This window comes from Nicotiana attenuata, unplaced genomic scaffold (assembly GCF_001879085.1).
Source record: "Nicotiana attenuata strain UT unplaced genomic scaffold, NIATTr2, whole genome shotgun sequence".
NCBI classification, from domain to species: domain Eukaryota; kingdom Viridiplantae; phylum Streptophyta; class Magnoliopsida; order Solanales; family Solanaceae; genus Nicotiana; species Nicotiana attenuata.
The window spans coordinates 29,154-48,157 of NW_017672599.1; the positions used below are offsets into that span (position 1 = coordinate 29,154).

A 19,004-nucleotide genomic window follows, 5' to 3' on the forward strand; every position below is an offset into this window, starting at 1 on the left:
CATTTACATTTATTACTAACCTCAAGCCGGCCAAGGTCCTAGCTTGCTATGCCCTTGCCTTTCGAATTCACCTCTTCGTGCGTCGAATCTGACCAAAACCACAACGAATACATCACAATATGCTAAGGGAATATAACCCAATCGAAAAGACTCGAAAAACATCGAAAATCACGAAGTTGGCAAAACCCGAGCCCCGGGCCCACTTCTCGAAAAATTATAAATTTTTCATCACCGTATTCCTTATCTCGCCACGAGTCTATACCTATAAAGAACACCAAAATCGGAGCCCAAATGACCCCTCAAATTCCCATTTTTTGTTCTCTTAGGTTTCAAGCCTTAAACCACCATTCTTGACCTTAATTCCTTGAGTTTTCAGTCTAATTTCATGTATTTGCATGATAAAATTGTGTTCTAAGTCCAAGAATGATTACCTGATCGAAGTCCTTGAATTTCCTCTTCAAAATCGCTCAAGAACACCCCAAGTCCGAAGTCAAAATATGTGTTCTGTAAATATTTCGCTAAGGGAATTAAAACCCTTTCTGACCAGTTATTTCCGCATCTGCGGCTACATAGCCGCATCTGCGATTTCCGCTTTTGCAATGGGGAGCCGCTTCTGCGGACAAGATCGCTTCTGCGGTTACTAAACCGCTTCTGCTATCTCGCATCTGCGATTCCTTTTACGCAGGTGCGGTTTCCTTTAGCCTTCCAAAATTCCGCATCTGCGGTCCTGCTGTCGCATCCGCGACTCCGCAGATGCGGTCAGCATCTCCGCACCTGCGATGCCTGTCGCTTCTGCGGTTCTTGACTCGCTTCTGCGGTACCGCTTCTGCGGTCCCATTTCCGCAGGAGCGAAAATACCAGAAGCAGCACAGGTTCTGCAATCTCCTAAGTTCAAAACTTCCCGTTAGCCATCCAAAATCACCCCAAGGCCTTCGGGACCTCAACCAAAAATACGAACATGATCCAATACCTTATTCAAACTTGCTCCAATCATTAAAACACCTCAAACAATACTAAAACCATTATTTCTCATCGAATTCAAGCCTAAGTTCTTCTAAAACTTCCGAAACACGCATTCGATCAGAAACCCAACCAAAATACCTCCGAATAACCTGAAATTTTGCACACACATCCAAAATCACCTAACGAAGCTACATCAACTCTCGGAATCTCATTCCGACCCCTGGATCAAAATCTCACCTACCAACCGGAATTCGCCAAAATACTAACTTCGCCAATTCAAGCCTAATTATACACCGAACCTCCAAAATCAATTCCGATCGCACTCCTAAGTCACAAATCATCCCCCGAAGCTAACCAAATCATCGAAATTCAAATTCGAGCCCTCTAACACAAAAGTCAACATCCGGTTGACTTTTCCAACTTAAGCCTTCTTAAAAGAGACAAAGTGTCTCATTTCTTATCAAAACCATTCCAAACCCATTCTAACACATCAAATACTGATAATGAAACATGAAGAAGCATAACATGGGGGAAACGGGGCGGTAACTCACGTGACGATGGGTCGGGTCATCACATCCTCCCCAACTTAAACAAACGCTCGTCCTCGAGCGTACCCAGAGTTGTTCTAGAAGCCAACCAATAGCTGAATAACTTTACCGTGCATATAACCGGGGTGATCCCACGTCACCCTATCTCGCATAGGTCCGATAACACAACATAGCTGAAATTTTCACAATCCATCTAGTCCATAAACCATAGAACCACCCTGCACTTTCCGAAATCATACACAAGATAAGAACCTCACATCTATATTCAAAATANATTATAAACAGGCCTTGGCATTGTTGGAAAATCGTGAAAACTTCTTCCACAACCTTTCAAAAAACTTTCAAGCTTTTGCAAACAGCAACTTTTCAGTTCTTCATCTGTTAGCTCAGCTTCTGAAATAACATGAAAATATAAAATAATTAAATACAATTAGATTGTAAAGTTTTATTTAGCCTCATGAAATGAATAATAAGATTAACGAAAAACTATAGTGGTCAATAGTAGTTTACATTAATTTAAAGTACATTTAACGTACATAGAATTTGAAGTAATAATATAGTCGAAACAATGTGTTTCATTTTATTTTTAAAAATTGTTAATAATGTGAATATGCAATTTATTATTCGTAATGTATCAAAAAAACTAAGTTTTTACATTAATAAAAAGTTAATCGAAGTATTTTCAATTAAAGTAGAGAATGCATAAGAACGATTATAGGCTTTCCCGAAGGTTTAGGGCATTAAATACAATGCATTAATTTTTAATTAGTATTTATGTCTGGAAAGTGCATTATTTAGTTCCAATATTATTCCAATCATCTAAACAGAACAATATTTTAAAAGACAACATAACAAATATTGTTTAACAAACATTAAGTTGTTGAGTGAATTTTGTATGAAGTTGAAAAATAAAAAAAATAAGATAATGAACAATCGGATTAATACGAATGAAGTAAGTAAAATGAAAATTAATTAATAAAGTTACGCAAATCGGCCATCCTTCATAAGTATCATATCATAAATCGAAATTGTAAGCATTAAAAAAAATACCTGGGTGATCCAATATTCTTCTTTTTTCATGAAGGATATCTTCTGATAGTAAATGCCATGTTGCTTGCCAAACAGTTTCTGGACGTGACATTGAATTTGATAAAAGTAGCATAGCAAATAATTGCCTAAGATATGATGTCGTTCCCCAATTACTTGCTTCCATTATAGCATCCACGTATTCCTTGTCATCATCTAATAAACCCAACGTATAACATGCATCTCTAAAAGTCTCATGATCAACCCCATTGATTTTTTTTAAATCGTCATAACTTTTTGGACCTTTAATGACATACAACAACAATCTAAGGTAATATTGCTCGCCAGAGCCAGGTGGGACAAAGAATATTCTCTCAATAGAAAATGCAGATGTTCTTCTTTTTTCCCATCTTTTTAAGTTTTGTTTCCACACAAACTTTAGAGAGAATTTTGCATAAGTCAATTCTCTTGCATCAGAAAATGTCTTATTAGCTTCAAACCAGCTTAAAAACATAGATTCCTTTACGGTTGCTCTATTGACAACAGCATCAATTGGATCATCATCCGAAAATATGACCGTCTGATTATTTGGTAGGTGAAAATATAGCCTTTCTACCGGTGGTTCTCTATGGTATATTGGAAATTTAAAAATTCTCCAAGCAGCTTCACAAGGTGATATGTATCGGCAATCACAATACATATTTATTTCATCAACGACCCCCGATTCTTCATTATTTACAGTTTGAGAAAAAGCTGCGGTGACACGATCATTACCTTTATTTACATACTTAAATAAGTAATTAATGGATCGTGATTGATACACCACTTCACGTTAATATGTGCACCATACTTCATTAATAAAAATCTATTGAGTGGTACAACATACCTATTATCCAACTCAATACCTACTCTCTTTGCAGTTCTACCATCATCCCTTCTTCTATAAATTGGATACCCATCATCATCAATTGTGGTTGAGGACACAAATTTTTTTGGAAAGTGCTTTGTGCATCTACCATTTTTTATGCACGGAGAAGATTTTCTAGCAGTACCACAAGGACCATGCATCATGAAATTTGTAACAACATTATAATAAGAAGGATCTACTTTTTTATCTGGTAATTCTGCTGAAATTATTCCATCAATATCTCCGACATTTGGGTATTTATTCATAAGAAAAAGCAAGATGTGTGCATAAGGCAAGCCTCGCTTTTGGAATTCAACTGTATAAATCACTGAATAATGAAGATGTAATTAGATTATTAAGCTTATATGTTAGTTATTTTTAATATTAGCATATGATAACTTTAATGTGCAAACATAATAATTCTGTAAAATATTAAAATTATACCTGCTTTTACTTCTCCAAAATTTTTATTGTCGCGTAGATCCTTTATCATGCGATCCAGCTTGATTTTGAAAACCCTTGTTAAAATGTCGGGACGGTCTTCTGGAGATAATCCCCTACTCTCCACAAATCTAGTAATCTCTGGACATTTTGGGTTGCAAGTAAAAGTGATGAACAGATCAGGGTACCCCGCCCATTTGCAAATTGCCATGGCATCTTGATAATTCTGTAACATGTAACGTGCACCTCCCGTAAAGCTGGAAAAGAGTATAACTCTTTGTCCTTGAGAAGAAGGTTCTATATCCTCATGTAAAGCAGCATCTTGTAACCCATTATAAAAAACTGCTCTCAATTGTTTTTGATGAAGCCTAATAAACCTCAATCGAGAAGATTTCATCCTTGTATATCCATCTACCATGAATTGCTGAAATAATCTTTTAGATGAAACAATTGTTGGACTTCAGACTTCCTTTCTTGGATTTTGTATGATAAGTATTCACGCGTGCTAACACATTTCCTTGCACCAGTAGAATCATCACTTTCATTTATATCTTCTCGGTATCCGTCTTCACCATATGGAAATAGTAACGGATATTGCAAACCTAAGTATGCAGCATTTAATTCATTTATCCTTTGTAGTTGTCCTGACTGGCTTTCAACGATAATATCTCTGTCAGACCTTATTTGTTCAAAATCACCGACTACCAAAGCAGCTACCTCTGAAACTGTCGGTAAGTTGTATCTTCTTCCATCAAAGCCTCTTTTCCCTATCAATCTTAGTCTAACATTTGAGCTTCGATCTTCTTGAAATCGATCTCTTACCATTCTAAATGACTTTGCAAGAACATTGTGGTCATCAAGCATTTGCTTCAAATCAGTAACAATTTCCGCATGAAGCTGATTGTTACTTTCACAATAACTGTAAGAATAAAATATTAAATTCAACTAAAAATATTTTTCTTTTATAATTTATTTTTAAAATATTATTATTAAGCAATTGATCAATACTAACCTAATAGCATAAATTCTATTTTCCACTTCATTTTCTGTATCATAAATATACAATTGTTCAAATTTTGGAGTAGATCTCTGTGGAGGTAATAAGCTTCCAATTTGGTGATAGTTTTGCCCAGATAATCTGAATGTTCTTGGTCCGTTTGTTTGGTTGACAGAGACATCAACCTTTCCTCCCATTGATGTAAATGAGAACATAGAATTATATGTTCGTATATTCTCTCTGAAATGTTTACTTTTTGCACCTTCAAAAAATTAGAGTTTGTTAAAGAAGATGTACGTATAAATTCTCGTAGTTTTTTATTTTTTTCAAATAAAATTATCTATTAACCTGATCCAAATAATAATTCCTTTAAGATTGAAGGCGGCTCTTTTGGATTTGGTAGCTTGATCTTTCCACGATTGCAGCACAAACTAAATACTGATTTTTTATTCTTGTACTTCTTGTTGATTCTTTCCTCGTACCAAAAATATGCCCCACAATATTCACATTCATAAGTAGCATCGCCTATATCCCAGTAATCTAGGATAGTGAGAGCAAAATAAAGGGTTAAAGTCACAATACTTATTATACATAAAATTGAATTATGTTGTATATGTAAATTTAATAACCATCATATTTACCTTCATTGAAAATTGTCCAGCTTTCGACTTCATCCTCTACAAATAATAATAATAAAATATAAAAAATTAAGAAGTCATTAGTTTGAATTGTTAATACATTTTCACATGATCGATCATTGTTAGGTTTCTATCAACATACCTTCAAACACATCTTCATCTTCATTTTCATCATGATCTTGTAAGCTTGATTGCATATCGCCTTGATACATAAAACTAAATATTAATAAAGTTGTACGTATGACTGTTAGTTGTGGTATTTTTCTAATAGCATACCTGGTATATCACCATCAATATTGACATCCTCAAATTCTGAAAAGAAATTTTAAACATTAATAGTTAGCAGAATTTATAATTCATGTTTCTCAAACAAAACTATAAGTTTATTGGAATACTTACTGTCACGACCCAACCCCGGTCGTAATGGCGCCCAACACACTGCTAGGCAAGCTCGACCATGTACACAACCTTAGCCAATTAATCTAGATAGATAAATAAATATTCACTAATAAAATACCAAATTTAAGTGCGAAATCTCTGAAATAATCTCTAATATTCAAAAATCCCAAAATAAAATACTAGTCAGCCCACAGTATCTGGTGTCACGAACATGAGCCTCTAGAAGCAGAATATTCACCTAATCACAAATCTGTCTAGGAAAGAAAATGCGAATAAAAGGATAAAGATAGATGGGAGAAATCAAGGCTGCGAATGCCATGCAGCCACCTCGATACTCCCAGATTCTGCTGCTCAACTAACAAATCCTCACTCACCCTGCGGTGTACCTGGATCTGCACACAAGGTGCAGGGAGTATTGTGAGTACTTCCAACCCAGAAAGTAATAAACATAAATAAGGGTTGAGAGTAAGAAATCCTAGACAGGCACAAAGTAAGCTATAATTACAGCAGCTCAATCTAAATCATATCAACTCAATAAACTAATGAATATAATTATAAAAATATCACAACAGATAAATAAGTAAATGGAAATCAAGTATGCAATTCAACACATAAACCGGTACCTCCAGTACCCCGCTGCGGCCGTGCAGCCCACTCCATTTATTTAACGTCGACGGCGCTCACTGGGGGTGTGCAGACTCCGGGAGGGGCCCCTTACGGCCCAAGCGCAATAATAAGCCATCTCGTGGCATCGAACAGGCCCTTGGACTCATATCAATATCATTATTAAACCACTGCGGCGCGCAGCCCGATCCCATACTAAGTAATACTCAGTCCTTGTGCCAACTAGGACTGAGTTTAATATTTATAAATATGGTAAGAAATCATTAATACAATCCCTTAAGGATTCAAGTAGTTGGCACAAGGCCCAATGATAACAATTTAATCCATTTTTATAAGGATATCACGAAACTACAAACAAATAGGTAGTAATTTTTATTAAGCGGGACAGACCAAGTCACAAACCCCGACGGTGCTCTACCCCACGCCTGTTATCCAGCGTGCAAATCACCTCACATAGCACTACGTTGTGCAACTTCGGGATTTCAAACCCTCAACACAGCATTTACATTTATTACTAACCTCAAGCCGGCCAAGGTCCTAGCTTGCTATGCCCTTGCCTTTCGAATTCACCTCTTCGTGCGTCGAATCTAACCAAAACCACAACGAATACATCACAATATTCTAAGGGAATATAACCCAATCGAAAAGACTCGAAAAACATCGAAAATTACGAAGTTGGCAAAACCCGAGCCCCGGGCCCACTTCTCGAAAAATTATAAAATTTACATCACCGGATTCCTTATCTCGCCACGAGTCCATGCATATAAAGAACACCAAAATCGGAGTCCAAATGGCCCCTCAAATTCCCATTTTTGTTCTTTTAGGTTTCAAGCCCTAAACCACCATTTTTGACCCTAATTCCTTGAGTTTTCAGTGAAATTTCATGTATTTGCATGATAAAATTGTGTTCTAAGTCCAAGTATGCTTACCTGATCGAAGTCCTTGAATTTCCTCTTCAAAATCGCTCAAGAACTCTCAAGTCCGAAGTCAAAATATGTGTTCTTTAAATATTTCGCAAAGGGAATTAAAACCCTTTCTGACCAGTTATTTCCGCATCTGCAGCTACATAGCTGCATCTGCGACTTCCGCTTTTGCGATGTGGAGCCGCTTTTGCGGACAAGATCGCTTCTGCGGTTACTAGACCGCTTCTGCGATCTCGCATCTGCGATTCCTTTTACGCAGGTGCGGTTTCCTTTAGCCTTCCAAAATTCCGCATCTGCGGTCCTACTGTCGCATCCGCGACTCCGCAGATGCGGTCAGCATCTCCGCACCTGCGATGCCTGTCGCTTCTGCGGTTCTTGACTCGCTTCTGCGGTACCGCTTCTGCGGTCCCATTTTCGCAGGAGCGAAAATACCAGAAGCAGCACAGGTTCTGCAATCTCCTAAGTTCAAAACTTCCCGTTAGCCATCCGAAATCACCCCGAGGCCTTCGGGACCTCAACCAAAAATACAAACATGATCCAATACCTTATTCAAACTTGCTCCAATCATTAAAACACCTCAAACAACACTAAAACCATCATTTCTCATCGACTTCAAGCCTAAGTTCTTCTAAAACTTCCGAAACACGCATTCGATCAGAAACCCAACCAAAACACCTCCGAATGACCTGAAATTTTGCACACACATCCAAAATCACCTAACGAAGCTACAACAACTCTCGGAATCTCATTTCGACCCCCGGATCAAAATCTCACCTACCAACCGGAATTCGCCAAAATACTAACTTCGCCAATTCAAGCCTAATTATACACCGAACCTCCAAAATCAGTTTCGATTGCACTCCTAAGTCACAAATCATCCCCCGAAGCTAACCAAATCATCGGAATTCAAATCCGAGCCCTCTAACACAAAAGTCAACATCCGGTTGACTTTTCCAACTTAAGCATTCTTAAAAGAGACTAAGTGTCTCATTTCTTGTCAAAACCATTCCAAACCCACTCTAACACATCAAATACTGATAATGAAACGTGAAGAAGCATAACATGGGGGAAACGGGATGGTAACTCACGTGACGACGGGTCGGGTCGTCACACTTACCTTGAAATAATAGGGGTCCATTTAACATAGTGAATTGTTCAAAAGCAAAAGCACAAAAACAAAATATATACAGAACCACAGTAATAAAATTTTAACAAACGCCCCCACTTAAGAAAATAAACAGAAGGAAAAAAAGGCAACAGATAAAAGTTTAACTTTTAAAATGCTAAAAAGTCATGATTTTGCTGGATTTTACTGAAAAGCACACAATTGTAAATCCATATGTTGAATATCAACATCTAGCCATTTCACATGAATATACAATTACTTCAAATGTCAATGAGGAAGGGTAGTTGTCACGACCCAATTCCCAATCCGGCCGTGATGGCGCCTCTCATGAAGACAAGGCCAGCCAGAACAAACGCAAACACCTCTTTTAAAGCAGTTAATTAATATTAACAATTCTAGCACATGCTTAACATAGTCAATAATGCGGAATCAGCGATGATAACAAGGGAAACCATCCAGACACAGCCCAAACCGGGGTGTCACAAGTCATGAGCATCTATAAGAACGTAATTACATTTACAAGTCTAGAAATACACTGAACAGGAATAATGAATAACATAGAAAGAAAACGGTGCTGCAAACGCCGGCAGTCACCTCGCTAAACTACTACAGCTCTACCTCCAAACAGCCAATACCCGCTACCGGGTGAATAAATACCTGCAACTGCACACGAGGTGCAGGGAGTAAAGTGAGTACTCCAACTCAGTGAGTAATAAAGGTAAATAACAACTGAGCAGTAAGAAATCACGTAAAGCAACCAACATGCTGTATAGAAACAGGGTATAATCCTTTGAGAAACACAGTGAAGCTGTGAAATCTTTAGAAATATATTGGCTCAGTTCAAATCTCTTTTAAAAATGATCTTTTCAACAGTTACGAAACGGTTTCAAAACAGTTAGTGCTGATAAGCACAGAAAAATCCGCCCCTCGAGCACAAATACCACAGTATCACAGGTAAAAAGGCAAATAAATATGCAAGATACGCACATAAAAGTTCGCCCCTCGGGCAACATCTCAAAACAGTACCAGCCCCTCGGGCTCACTCTCAGAAACACTCTTAGAACAGTATCATATAGTAACCGCTGCGGCGTGCAGCCCGATCCACATCTCGCTGCGGCGTGCAGCCCGCTCCATTTATTTATCGTCGACGGCGCTCACTGGGGGTGTGCAAACTCCGGGAGGGGCCCCTTACGGCCCAAGCGCAATATCAAGCCACCTCATGGCATATAAAACAAGTTCTGAAAGCCTTCTCACATCACACTCGAGGCCTGAAAGCCCCCTCACATAAAACTCGAGGCCTGAAAGCCTCCTCACATAACACTCGAGGCCTGAAAGCCTCCTCACATAACACTCGAGGCAAGAAAGCCTCCTCACATAACACTCGAGGCCTGAAAGCTTCCTCACATAACACTCGAGGCCTGAAAGCCTCCTCACATCACTCAACATATCCTTGTATATGGCCCTCGGCCTCACTCAGTCCAGAAAACATCATAAGCCCCTCGGGCATCAATAAAAATAGTAGTGCTCAGCCCAAATAACAGTGAAAATTATCATTTAAGTCTCAAAGTTCAATTAAAACGGCTGAGTTTGTAAATCAGTATAATCAACAGGACTGAGTTCAAGTAGTATGTCAAATAGTGAGGAAACAGTGATAAAATCCCCGAAGGGTTCAAATAATTGGCACGAAGCCCAAATATGGCAATCAGCCCAAATCATGATAATATCAAATATGTTTCAGTCAAATACGCGGTAAAATCAACAATCGGGACGGACCAAGTCACAATCCCCAACGGTGCTCTACCCCACGCTCGCTATCCGGCGTGCAAGTCACCTCAATATAGCACTACGGTGTGCAAATCCGGGGTTTCAAACCCTCAGGATATCATTTACAGTCATTACTCACCTCGAACCGGTGAAACCTCTAGCTCGCGACGCCTTTGCCCCTCAAATCGGCCTCCACGCGCGTCGAATCTATCCAAAACCAGAACGAATACGTCACAATATGCCAATGGAACAATACCCAATCGAAAACAATCGAAAAATATTAAAAATCTCGAAATTAGCAAAACCCTAGCCCCGGGCCCACTTCTCAAATCTCAGAAATTTTCACATTACTAGATTCCTCATCTTCTCACGAGTTCATACATACCAAGAACTCTCAAATCCGAGCTCAAATGACCCATCAAATCCCAATTTGACATATCAAAAACTCAAGTCCTAGTTCTTCAATTTTTTGGCTTTATTTCCACAAATTTCAAGGTTAATCTCACATAATAATCGTGTTTTAAACTCATAAAACTTACCTCCAGTCAATCTCCTTCGAATCCCCCTTCAAAAGCTCCCAAGTAGATCTCACAATGCTCAAAATTGGAGGAAAAATACCTTAGCTCGCGGATGAAATATTAATTCTAATCCATTCTGCCCAGACCACCTCCTTTTCGCTTCTGCGATCCGATTACCGCATTTGCGGTTTCCGCTTCTGCGGTCTCTTTCCGCTTCTGCGGTTCTTCATGTAACCACCTGGACCGCTTCTGCGGTCTATATCCGCTTCTGCAGACGCCGCATATGCGGACCACCATCCGCTTCTGCGGAAGTCCTCCAATGACCCAAAACCGCACCTGCGACTCCCTTACCGCATCTGCGGAACCGCATATACGGTCCTTCTTCCGCAGATGCGGAAACACCAGATACCAGCAATATCAGAATTTCACCAAGTCCAAAAATCACCCCGAGGTCCCCAGGACCCCAATCAAAAGTGCCAACCCATCCTAAAACATCATTCAAACTTGCTCCAATTATCAAAACGCCACAAACCACACCGAAACCATCAAATTACAGCGGATTCAAGCCTAAGTTCTTCTAAATCTTCCGAAACACGCATTCGATCAAAAACCCAACCAAACGACGTCCGAATGACCTGAAACTTTACACACACATCCCAAATCACCCAACAAAGCTACTGCAACTCTCAGAATTTCATTCCGACCCTCGGATCAAAATCTCACCTATCAACCGGAAATCGCCAAAATACTAACTTCGCCAATTCAAGCCTAATTCTACACCGGACCTCCAAAATCACTTCCGATCACACTCCTAAGTCACAAATCATCCAATGAAGCTAACCACATCATAAAAAACTCCGATCCGAGCTCATATACAATTAAGTCAACTCTTGGTCAAATCTTTCGAATTCAAGGCTTTCTACTGAAACTGTTTCTTTCAAATTCATTCCAAATTTTCCTGAAACCAAAACCAACGATCTACACTAGTCATAATACATAACACGGGGCAAGTTATGCCTGAGAACTAGCGATCAAAGTGCAAAAGCTCAAAACGACCGGTCGGATCGTTACATGGCTACTCTTGTAAAATTAAAATTTAATCAAATAAAATCTATCATGCTTTCAAACTTTATAAATTTTTTATATTCATAAAATCTTTACCTTGTTTTTACTTTTATTTTTATTCAACAAAAATTGTATCTTCTTTCTTTTTGAGACTTCTTTGAAATTGATGACTTTATGATCATTGCACTGAGTATTCTTCATCTTTTGTCCATAGGCTTGCCCTTTATGTCTATCTCCACTAATGTAGACTAAACACTAATTTCTAAAATCTTTTAGGACTTTTTCTGGCTTGTAATGTTGGCTTCAGGCTAGTAGGTTAAAGGTTATATTTGTAGTGACTTGCCTTTTTCCAGTTTTGAAGCAAAATATTTCTAAGATCAGACTTTCCAAATATTTGCTATTGATTTTTTTTATTTTGTGCTTATAATTCTTGTACATAAGATCAATCTCTTCTTTTTTCTTTTTCTTTTTCTTTAATTCTGATTCTTTTTCAAAATGAGCTCCAAACTTATTTTCTGAAAAAGGACTTTTCAAATCATAAGCATGAATGTGATATTTAAATTTGGGCATATTTAGGTATCAAAGGAAAAAAATAGGTCTTCAAGCTTCAAAATAGGTGCTAGGGATTTATTCTTTTGTAGTAAATTTTTGTGCAATATCTAGAAAAGACTGAGGTAAACAAAGAAAGCCTAAATTCATATTTCAAAAATCAGTGTTGTTTAGGATTTCGCCTCGAAAGACATTTGGGGCAAGTTCTAGCATATAGATTATAAGTTCTACTTGCTTTTGATCATAATGCTTCTCAATCTCAGAATGTCTTGCCAAGTATTGAAGATATGTTTTCTTGCCTTCATAAAAATAAACTTAAAAACAAGAAAGTTATGTGGTAAATATAAAAAATATATATTTGATATAGAATGATAAGAGTTTTATTTTGATAAATTAACACTTTACAAGAGTCATAATTATAAAAAGGAGATCTAATATATATATATATATATATATTAGATAGATAGATAGATAGATAGGTAAAAATCTTTTTGGCTTTCATATATAAAACTACAGAAGAAAGCTTGAAAGAAACTGCAGCCACACACCTTTTTGCATACAAATAACAAGTCTAGTTTGTATATAAACTAAAATATTAGCTGTGCCAACATATGAATTGCATTATTAAATGGTTAACCAACCAGTTACTTAGGCATACCGATCACCATGGTGTTACTCCTGTATAGGTGACTCTGTTTTTGTAGAGGCCTTCATGAGATGTTCTGATTGTACAATAACCCGGATATTAACCAGATCAATTGATTAAGCATTTAACTATTTAAATCTATGTTGGACTTATGAGGCTCCGTTGCTTCTCCCTCAATGGCTACGGTTAAGGAACCATAGTTCTGAGTTTAACGTCGTCAGCTCGACTTATTAATTGTAGACTTCTTCAATCTATCAAAGTGACAGATGGTTGTTGCTCAAAATGTCCTCCAAAATATAATTTTAACCTGTGACCATTTACCTTAAATTTTTCTCCTCCATTGGTTTGTTGAATTTCAATTGCTCCGTATGGAGTAACATCTATAACATTGTAACGACCCATCCACCTGGATTTTAATTTTCCTGGAAATAGCCTGAGCCTACTGTTGTATAGAAGTACCTGATCTCCAATTTTGAAATTTTTTTGTCGAATTAAATTGTCGTTCCATTTTTTGGTTTTTTCTTTAAAAATTTTGGCATTTTCATAGGCTTCTTATCTGAGTTCTTCCAATTCATTCACCTGAGAAAATCTCTTTTTACCAGCAAGGGTTAAATCAAAGTTCAATGCTTTCAAAGCTCAAAAAGCTTTGTGTTCTAATTCAACTGGAAGATGACAAGCTTTTCCAAAGACTAATCGATATGGAGACGTACCAATTGGCGTTATAAACGCCGTTATATGCCCACAGTGTGTCATCTAATTTTGAAGCCCAGTCTTTTTTGGAGATTACCGTTTTTTCAAGTATTCTTTTTAATTCGCGGTTAGAAACCTCAACTTGCCTTTGTGTTTGAGCATGATATGGTGTCCCTGTTTTGTGAGTGACACCATATTTTGACAACAATGCTGAAAATTATCTATTCATGAAATGAGATCCTTGGTCGCTAATGATGACTCGTGATGTACCAAACCTGGTAAAAATATTTTTCTTGAGAAAATTACACAGAGTTTGAGCATCATTTTTCCTTGTTGGGATGGCTTCAACCCATCTTGAAACATAATCCACATCCACGAGGATATATACGAAAGAATGAGATAAAGGAAAAGGACCCATGAAATCTATTCCCCATACATCAAATATTTCACATACCTGTATTGATTGCAATGGCATCTCATCTCTCTTACTGATATTACCTGTTCTTTGACACCTGTCACACTGTGCAACGTAGGCACGAGCGTCCTTAAAAAGTGTTGGCCAGAAAAATCCAACCTCTAGAACTTTAAAGGTAGTTCAATTTGCTGCATAATGTCCTCAAACTGCTCGATCGTGGCAATGATATAAAAGTTTGGTCATTTTTTCTTCTAGTACACACCTTTTAATAATATTATCTGCACAAATTTTAAACAAGTAAGGGTCATTCCACAAATAATATTTAGCATCAGATATCAACTTTTTCCTCTGTTGGTAAGTGAGATTTTGGGGTGTCCATTTTCCAACCAAGTAATTTGCAATATCTGCAAATCAGGGTGGTTGAGTCACAACTGAGTTGATAGAAAAAATATGTTCATCAGGAAACTCTTCTGTTATATCACATAACTCAAGTGGGGGGGGGGGGGGTTCTCTAATCTAGACAAATGGTCAGCTACCTAATTCTCTGTTCCTTTTTTATCTTTTATTTCGAGCTCAAATTCTTGGAGAAGTAAAATCCATCTTAACAATCTAGGTCGGGCATCTTTTTTTCTAAGAGGTATTTTAGAGCCGCATGATCAGTGAAAATAATGACCTTGGTTCCTATCAGATAGGAACGAAACTTATCAACTGCAAATACCACTGCTAGTAATTCTTTTTCCGTGGTGGCATAATTTAGTTGAGCCTCATTCATTGTCCTGCTGGCATAATAAATTGAACGAAAAATCTTATCTTTTCTCTGGCCTAAAATAGCTCCAACTGCTGTATCACTAGCATCACACATGACCTCAAAAGGTTGGTTCCAATCAGGGGACACAACTATAGGGGCAGCTGATAATTTTTCTTTAAGGGTGTCAAAGGCTTTCATACAATCACCTGAAAATTCAAACTTAACATCTTTCATTAAAAGGTTAGTCAGTGGTTTTGAAATCTTTGAAAAATTCCTTATGAACCGTCTGTAAAAACCTGCATGACCTAGAAAGCTTCTAATGCCTTTAACAGTTGTGGGAGGGGGTAATCTTGCTATAAGATTAATTTTAGCCTTATCAACTTCTATCCCTTTAGCACTGATTTTATGTCCTAAAACAATTCCCTCAGTAACCATAAAATGACATTTTTCCCAATTAAGAATTAAGTTTGTCTCTTCACATCTCTTAAGAACCAAGGTTAAGTGGTGAAGACAATCCTCAAAATTTTGCCGAAGAGTGTAAAATCATCCATGAAAATTTCAAGAAATTTTTCGGTCATGTTAGAAAAAATCGCTGACAAGTAATGCTGAAATGTAGCAGGGGCGTTGCACAAACCAAATGGCATTCTCCTATAGGCATATGTTCCATGAGGACATGTGAAAGTTGTCTTATCTTGATCTTCTGGTGCGATTGGTATTTGGTTAGAAAACAATTAAAACCATATCCTGCAATTCTTCCCAACATTTGATCAATAAATGGTAAAGGAAAGTGATCTTTTCTAGTGGCATCATTGAGACGTCTATAATCAATACAAACTCTCCATCCTGTGCCGGTCCTGGTAGGTATTAGTTCATTGTTTTTATTTTTTATCACTGTCATACCTCCCTCTTTTGGTACTACCTGAACAGGACTTACCCAAGGGCTGTCTGAAATAGGATAAATAATACCTGCCGCCAAAAGCTTTACAATCTCCTTTTTTACCACTTCCTGCGTTGCTGGGTTTAATCTCCTTTGGGTTTGGACTATCGGTTTGTAGCTATCCTCCATGAGGATTCAGTGCGTACAAATTGCTTTGATATCTTCTATAGTCCATCCCAAGGCTCATTTGTGTGCTTTCAATACTTCAATCAATCTTTCTTCCTGTTCTGTAGTTAGAGAAGATGAAATAGTTACAGGGAGTAACTCATGCTAAGATAGACATATTTCAAATGAGAAGGGAGAGTTTTGAGTTCAATATTTGGTTGAACTTCTTCTAATTTCATGCCTCCTTCCTCATAATCTTTTTCCAGTAATTTTGCATCATTTCTGATAGTCGGATCTTCATCTTTGTGGTGCCAGATTTGGCCAAACATCTTTCCATTGAGTCAGAAATTAATTGGTCATCTTTGAATTCATCAATAAGATTATTAATCATGTCAATTGAAACGCATGAAGATGATGTATCATCTTCTGAGAATCTTAATATCTTTTGCATATCAAAAATAACTCTTTCATCATCAACTCTTAAAATTAGTTGTCCTTGATGGACATCTATGATTGCCCTGCCTGTTGCAAGAAATGGTCTACCCAATATAATTGGTTCATCAGAACACTCCTTCATTTCAAATACTATGAAATCTACAGGAAAAACAAATTTATCTACTCTTACAAGTACATTTTCAGTTATTCCCTTTGGTCTCTTAGTACTTTGATCAGCAAATTGAAGTGAAACACCTGTGTCTTTCATTTCACCAAGATATAATTTTTTTAAAATAGAAAATGGCATCAAATTTATTGAAGCTCCAGAATCACAAAGTGCCTTTTCAATGTATACTCCGCCCAGAGTTCATGGAATGGTGAAACTACCTGGGTCACCGAGTTTTTTTGGTAGCTTATTTTGAAGTATAGCACTGCATTTTTCAGTAAGAATTACAACAAAAACTTCTTCCAATTTCCTTTTGCTTGATAAAATTTCTTTCAAAAATTTGGCATATGAAGGCATTTGCAATAAAGCATCAGTAAAAGGAATGTTAATGTGAATTTGTTTTAAAATGTCCAAAAACATTGCAAATTGATTGTCAAGCTTTTCTCTTTTTATCTTTTGTGGGAAAGGAATTGTAACAGGGAAAGAAGTCAAATTTTTAATATTTTTTCTTCTTTTTTCCTTGGCTTCTTTCTCTTCTGATGGTTGAGAGGGTGTCTCAACATTTTTACCCTTGTCTACCTATTGTTCTGATTGATTCTTTTCTTGTATGTTTGCATAGGGTTCAACAAGAGTCGTACCTAACCGTAAGGCAATGGCCTTAAGGTGTTCTTTTGGATTTTTCTCTGTATTGCTCGGTAAAGGACCTTGAATCTTTTCAGACACAAGAGTTGCCAATTGTCTTAACTGAATTTCAAGATTTTTTAGAGCTGAATTTCGATTTTCCATTTTTTCATCAGTAACCTTAATGTACTGGTACAAAAGGTCATCAAGTGTAACGACCCGACCAGTCGTTTTGAGCTCTAGCGCGTCGTTCAGCAGTTTGAGGCCAGGAGCAGCTTCATTTCAGGTATTATGACCTGTACGCATGGTCGAAATTGAATTCCGGGAAGTTCGGAGTTGATTTGGAGAGAGAATTCTCATTTCGGAAGCTTTAAGTTGAAAGAATTGACTAAGATTGGACTTTTTTGAGTAAACGACCTCGGAATCGGGATTCAAAGATTCCAGAAGGTCCGTATGATGATTTTGGACTTGGTCGTATGTCAGGATCGGGTTTTGGAAGACCCTGGAATGTTTTGGTACCTATTGTAGAAGTTCGCATTTTTGGAAGAATTTCATAAGTTTGGGTTGAAGTGCATCTCAGTGTTAACAATGTCCGTTTGGGATTCCGATTCTGGGAATAGCTCCGTATGGTGATTCTGGTGTTGGGAGCGTGATCAGAAGAGAATTCGGTGGTTCGTGGGTCATTTTGGAGTCATTTGGCTAAAGATAGAAATTTGAAGGTTTTTGAGAAGTTTGACCGAGAGTTGACATTTTGATATCGGGGTCGGATTCCTATCCCGGAAGTTGGAGTAGGTCCGTAATGTCGAATATGACTTGTGTGCAAAATTTGAGGCCAATCGGATGTGATTTGATAGGTTCTGGCATCGAATGTTGAAGTTTGAATTTCTCAAGTTCATCAAGTTTGATTTGGGGTGTGATTCGTGATTTTAGCGTTGTTTGATGTGATTTGAGGCCTCGAGCAAGTCCGTATGGTGTTTTAGGACTGGTTGGCATGATTGGTTGGGGTCCCGGGGGCCTCTGGTGGATTCCGGATGGTTAACGGATCGAATTGGAATTTGGAGGATGAACTGAAGTTGTTGGTTGCTGGTGTAACCACACCTGCGAGACACGGGCCGCAGGTGCGGCGCCGCAGAAGTGGCCCTTGTGTCGCAGAAGCGGAAGTGGGCTGGCTGGACAGGGACCGCAGATGCGGTCGTTTTTGCCGCAGATGCGGGACCGCACTTGTGGAAGGAGAGGCGCAGGTGCGGGAATGCTGGAGGCAGAAAGGTTATTTTAAAATCGGGGGTTGGGTTCATTTCAACCCCATTTCTTCCATTGGAGCCGAATTTTGGAGCAACCTTGAGGTGCCATTTTCACCACCAAGAATGAGATAAGTAATTTATGCTAGTTTTGAGTTAAATACTTGGATTATATATGGATTAGAGCATGAAAATTAGTGAAAAATTGTGAGTTTTTGGTGGAAGGCCTAGAAAATTATATTTTGGATTTTCACCACGATTTTGGTCATGAAATTGAGAGTAAATTATATATTTGAGTTCATGAGGTCATGGGTAAACATTATCTTCGAAAAATTTCGGAATCCGAGCACGTGGGCTCGAGGGCAATTTTGTCAATTTTTGATCGGGGTTAGGAATTTGTTATAAATTGGATTGTAATGAGTAGTTGATCTCATATTAATGGGTTTACATAATTGTTGGCTAGTGTTGGAGCATTTTTGCATCGATTTGAGTCTTCGAAAGGGCGTGGATTGCCG

The 19,004-nt window shown here is 37.9% G+C and overlaps 1 pseudogene; it reads right to left on the bottom strand.

Moving 5' to 3' along the window:
• Window positions 1–16,053, bottom strand: part of LOC109213814 — an 18,384-nt pseudogene extending 2,331 nt beyond the window's left edge.
• Between the last annotated feature and the right edge of the window lie 2,951 nt (window positions 16,054–19,004).